This window comes from Cetorhinus maximus, chromosome 24 (assembly GCF_964194155.1).
Source record: "Cetorhinus maximus chromosome 24, sCetMax3.hap1.1, whole genome shotgun sequence".
NCBI classification, from domain to species: Eukaryota; Metazoa; Chordata; class Chondrichthyes; order Lamniformes; family Cetorhinidae; genus Cetorhinus; species Cetorhinus maximus.
The window spans coordinates 53,098,401-53,104,400 of record NC_135902.1 but is presented as its reverse complement, the minus strand read 5'-3'; the positions used below and the strand labels follow the sequence as shown (position 1 = coordinate 53,104,400).

General features: G+C 41.2%; 1 protein-coding gene across 3 annotated transcripts in view; it reads left to right on the top strand.

The window, feature by feature from the left end:
- LOC144699585 (carbonic anhydrase-related protein 10) overlaps positions 1-6,000 on the top strand; it is a 265,727-nt gene that overhangs the window by 1,388 nt on the left and 258,339 nt on the right. The gene's annotated exons all lie outside the window — the stretch shown is intronic.

Below are 6,000 nucleotides of genomic sequence, written 5' to 3'. Positions count from 1 at the left end.
AATGTGAGTGTGTGTGAGTGACTGAGCGTGTGTGTGCGTGAGTGAGTGACTGAGTGTGAGTGTGTGTGAGAGTGAGTGACTGAGTGTGTGTGTGAGAGTGACTGAGTGCGGATGTATGTGAATGTGCTGTGTGAGCACGTGTGTGAACGTGAGTGTGATTGAAAATGTATGTGTGTGACTGAGTGCGTGAGTGTGTGTGTGTGTGAAAGTGAGTGACTGTGTGTGTGAGTGACTGAGTGTGTGAAAGTGAGTGACTGAGTGTGTGTGTGTGAAAGTGAGTGACTGAATGTGTGTGCGTGAGTGTGTGTGTGAGTGACTGAGTGTGAGTGTGTGTGAGAGTGACTGAGTGTGTGTGTGAGAGTGACTGAGTGTGTGTGAGTGACTGAGTGTGTGTGCGCGTGAGTGAGTGACTGAGTGTGTGTGTGAGTGTGACTGATTGTGTGTGTTAGAGAGTGACTGAGTGTGTGTGTGTGTGTGTGTGTGAAGCAGGCGAAACAATCCCCCCTCTGATCAGTTCACAATTTGATTTCTGCCACTTTCTCCACACCCTCTAACATCCCTTTAAATCATTCTAAATATATTTGAATGTCTTGGATAAAACTGCACCAGTTTTTTTTTTTAATTGATCACTTGCATCAGGAGCTGGGTTTGTTTAAAAGATTGACAGCCGGAACATTTTTTTAAAAATCCTTAATGCCCACGAGTTGAAACACCAATTCCTGAGAATTAGATTTATAAGCCGCCCTGCAATATTCTATTTCCAATGACTAGTTGTCTTGTGGAGAGGCCTGGAGACAAATAGACAGGGAGAGCGAGAGGGGGAAAGCGAGTGGGGGGGTGGTGTTGAACTACAGCTGTTGGAGATTGCAGGAAGACTATCAACATCTCGCCTTGTTCGTTCAGCCTTCCTCAGTTCAGATGTTCCCCTGTGATCACAGAGGGAAAGTCGACCCACTTAGAGATCCGGCATCCACTGCCCAGAACCCTCCACATTATTGACCACATCACTTCTCACCACAAACACAAGATTCGCATTGCCCCAAAATATTGACACCTCCCTCAGTGAAGTCGAACAACACCCAACGTCACCACCCCCCAAAAAAAAAAGCCGGAAAGATTCCACTTTGTAGCAATGAAGAAAATATTTGTTGATCATGGGCGAGAGTGTTAGAAGATCCCAGGCAAGAGGAGGCAGCAATGACTGTCCTGGAGTGACACAGGACCACTTCAAACAGACATCAATCGATCCCTCAGTAAATTGACCGGAAAATCCCAACACTCTCATTCCGAAAACACGAAAAAGCCTGAACACATTAATGTGGCTGAAGGATTAAATTCTTAATGTTTTGGCTCCGCTCCCTTGAATCTCATTGCAGTCTTTCAGTAACACGTAATCAATCAAACCAGCAACTCGACAAACATGTACTTTAGTAATTAGTGACGAATATGCTCATTTAAATCAGCAATTCACCCTAACCAGAGATGAATACAATAATTTAAATCAATTACTCCCTCTAACCAGTGACTAATATATATTTTAGTAACTGACACTAAACAGTGATTGATATAATGATTTATTTCACTAACACACTCCAACGAGTGATTAAAATGGATGTATTACAATAACACCTTAAACTAACCAGTGATGAATATCATGATTTATTTCAGAAATTCACTCTAACCAGTGATTAACATAATTATGTATTTCAGCAACTCAGACTACCTAGTGATTAAATAATATATTTCAGTGATACATTCTAATCAATGATTAATACAATAATGTATTTGAGAAACTCTTCACTCTAACGAGTAATAAATATATTAATCTATTTCAATAATTCACTTTAACCAATAATTAATGTAATAATGCATTTCAGTAACTCTAACCAGTGATTAGCGTAATAATATACTTCAGTAACTTGTTGTAAACAGTGATTAACATAACAATTTGTATTTTTGTAACCAATGCTAACCAGTGAATAATGTGATTAATAGAATCATGTATTTCAGTAATTCACCCTAACCAATGGTTAATGTAACAATGTATTTTGATAATTTAGTCCGCTAGTGATTAATGTAACAATTTTTATCAGTAACTCTCGTGGACATGATCATATTTATCAGTCTCCCCCACCCATCCCCACCCACCCCCCCCCCCCCCGCCCTAATCAATGATTAATAGGATAATGTCTTTCAGTCATTCATTCGAACCACTAACTAATGTAACATTAATATTTACTGGGTAGTACAGAACTTGGGAGCCTATAGTTTCCTTTCGCTTTCTCCATGGTAATGCCTCAGCCAATCAGAGACGACTTTCAGTACTTCATTCCAAATACTAAAATAATGTCTTCCAGCAACTCACACTAACCAGTGATGATTATAGCAATTTATTTCAGTAACTCACTCTAACCAGTGATTAATATATTAATGCATCACAGAAACACACATTTACTGGTGATTAATATAATTTATTTCAGTAACTCATGATTAAAATAATAATGTGTTTCAGTAACTCGCACTAACCAGTGATTAACATAATAATGTATTTCAGTAACTTCTCACATGACCCATAATTAATACAAAAATGTATTTCAGTAACCCAAACGAACCAATGATTAATATAACAATTTATTTTGGTAACTTACGCTAATCAGTGATTAAAATAGTGGTGTGTTTCAGTAACTCCTTGTTACTTCCAACAGTTTGTATCCACAGAATAAATCTGCGAATTCTGCCCACTGTTCCTATGCTAACTCTCTGAAAATCATAACCAACTTATCCCACTTCTCACTCTTTTCCCATAACCTTGTAATCGTTTACTTTTTCAAGTGTTTAACCAATTCTCTTTAAAAGTTACTATTTAATTTGCTTCCACTGTCCTTTCAGGTAGTGATTTCCAGATCTCGGCACCTTCCTATGTAAACACATGCCCTCAACTGCCAACTGGCTCACTTTCCAATTCTCTTAAATCTGTGCCCTCTGTTTACCAATTCCAATGCCACTGAAATTACTTTTGCTTCTTTATTCAATTAAAACCCTTCATGGTTTTGAACGCCTCTATTAAATTTCCTCTTAACCTTCTTTGAGAAAATGTGAACATTCGCAATCCCGAGCTTCTCCAATCACTCATCTCTCTGATAGCATTCATGTAAATCTCCTCCACATCCTTCCCATCCATGCCTGTCATATCCTTCCTATAGCATGGTACTCAAAGTGAGCATTGTATTCCTATTGGGACCAAAGCAGTGATTGATACATTTGTCTCCTATATACTAATTTACTATTGTTGTGGTCACTTTGACAAACGGACCACAGGAGTCTCAGGTACAGGTCACGACCGTTTATTCGAGCAATTGCAAGGAGAGCACCATCTCAATGCAGCTTGAGATAGCACTCTGCTAAATTACAAGTGTTCAACATATTTATACATTATTGGTCACGTACAAGAACAGTTTCCAGATTCCAATCTCGTCATCATATAGGTTTACATTAAACAGACATCTCTGGTAACAGGTACAAGCATTGTATGTCCCTATTTTTCACCCAGGCAGAGACCTTCCCTCCTAACCAAACTAGGACCATCTGTTCTTCCCCTATCTGTTGAAGAGCACACTTAATCTTAGTTGTTATTGCCATCCTCTGACTCCAGTCTGACTCCAAGGCCTTTCTGTTGTTTGCAGGCCCTAAGGCTGTGCAAGGTTCATCTGGTAACCTTTAACTGTTAATGTGCTTGGAGATTTTAAGAAATTCATTCCCTTTCATTAAGTTCTTACTGTACCCCTATATTCCCCCTAATAATTACTTTACCCCTATATTCCCCCCTATCACTATCTACTAACATCTGCCAACTGTTGGGAACATCCAAGAGCTGATATAGAAACTGGTTTCTGATGAGATGGACTCCAGACCAACAAGTCACAACTTTAAAATTAAGGGGTTAGATGATAATGTCTGGAAGCTTCTTCCACTCTCAGGAGGGTCACTAACCAGAGGACCCAGGTTTAAGATCATCAGCAAAAGAACCCTGAGGGCAGCTGTGAAAACATTTTTTTTTAAACGCACTGAGTTACGATCTGGAGTGCGCTGCCTGAAAGGGCAGTGGAAGCAGATTCAATAGTAACATTCAAAATGGAGTTGGATAAATACTTGAAGGCGAAAAGGGTTTGCGGGGAAAGAATAGAGGAGTGGATCTGATTGGATAGCTCTACCGAAGAGCTGGCACAGGTATGAAGGGCTGAATGGCCTCCTCCTCTTCCTATGCAACACTCCCCCTACTCGTGCCAGATGCTCCAATCCCCATTATCAGCCTTTAATGCAGAGTTCAACTATCACTGACTCCTGTCAGTATTCAGCTTGTTCTTATATAAAGCATGATTTTTAAAAATGTACATTGGGTTTTTTTCACCCACATTTTATTAATCAATGGGATGCTTTCTGCTCCTCTCCTCCCCCCCCCACCTTATATAATAATTAGGGGTTTCATATTGCACTGGAAGAAAGGGCAGGAACAGAGTGGAATCGCTGCTGGGAGAGAGTGTGATTAGGGAACCATTGTCTCCATCTGTTGTCGCAGAGAAATGATCACTGCCTCGTTTTCTCACCATATTTGTGAAAATGTCAAGTGTCGATGCTGGGACGAATCATAATTTATTAACGAGGTTATTCCACATCACAGAATCCTCCCTCTTAGGTTCAAGGGTTAAGAATCAAGGCAATGAGATTAACCCCTCCCTCCCCGAAGGGAAAACATTTACAGGACTATGGGGAAATGACGAGGGGTAGTGGCAGCAACCGAATTGGTCTTGTAGAGAGCCGGCATGGACACGATGGGCCAAATGGCCTCCTTCTGTGCTGTAACCGTTCTATGATCCTGTGATTCTCAATGAATAAATGGAACAAAAGACTAAAAGACTTGCATTTCTCTAGCACCTTGCATGAACTCGAGGTGCCCCTCAGTGCTTTACAGCCAGTGACAGACTTTTGGAAGTCACTTTTTGATGCAAGAAACATGACAGTCAATTTACACACAGCAAGATCCCACAAACAGCAATGTAATAATGTGCAGATAAATCTGTTTTAGTGGTGTTGGTTCAGGGATGAATGTTGGTCAGGACACCAGGGGACAATTCAACTGCTTCACATCTAAATAGTGTCAGAGGATCGTTAATCACAACCTGAGAGGGTAGATGGGGCCACAGCAGCTTCAACATCCCCTTCCTCTCTCCAAAGGCTTGGGTGGAGTTCTACTAGGAGTTGCCAAGCCTCCAGGATTGGCCTGGATTCTCCAGGAATATATTCATCTATTACTTTTACATTGAATCCTTCTGTTTATCAGCTGCAAAAAATATTGAAAAAGAGGGAGGAAAAAACGCTTCAGTCAAGAACTATCCAATCAGGGAATGAAGAGTGCTTGCCTTCTGATTGGCTTTTGGAGATGCTGTGTTGTGAGGATTGATGGGTCAGGTGACCAATGGTTGCAGCTTGGGGGAGGGGCAGCTGAAAGCAGGAGGTCATGTGATTCAGCCTCTAGGACTTTGCCCAACCAGAGTTGGCAACTCTGCAATGCACAGGGTGAAGCTGGTAGTTCCCAGAAATGGACCCTTTCCACTGGGATTTTAACCTCACCCAACGGCCAGGCACATGCCTTCATTGTGGCAGATGTTCCTATACAGTGACCAGGGTAGAGGGAGTCCTCAGTAACATGAAGGCCAGCTCAATGGAGCACTGCTTGGGCAGAGTATATAGCTCAGGAATTTGGTGAGCAAGGGAATCCTAGGTGTTTTAAGGGTTTATCTCTTTGTAAAACCTGGTCAAGTGTTGCATTTTGCTTTTAACTTTAACGTTAAATTGCAGTTTCTCTCGGGTCTTAGCCCCTGGTAAACAAGCTCATGGCAGCTGCAGAGTTAGTTAATTAGGTGGCAAATTCGAACTGCTTTCTGAGTCAGTGGGGCCTGACCCGGGTCGTTGTATAGATGCAGAAGGATTTTACTCACTCAC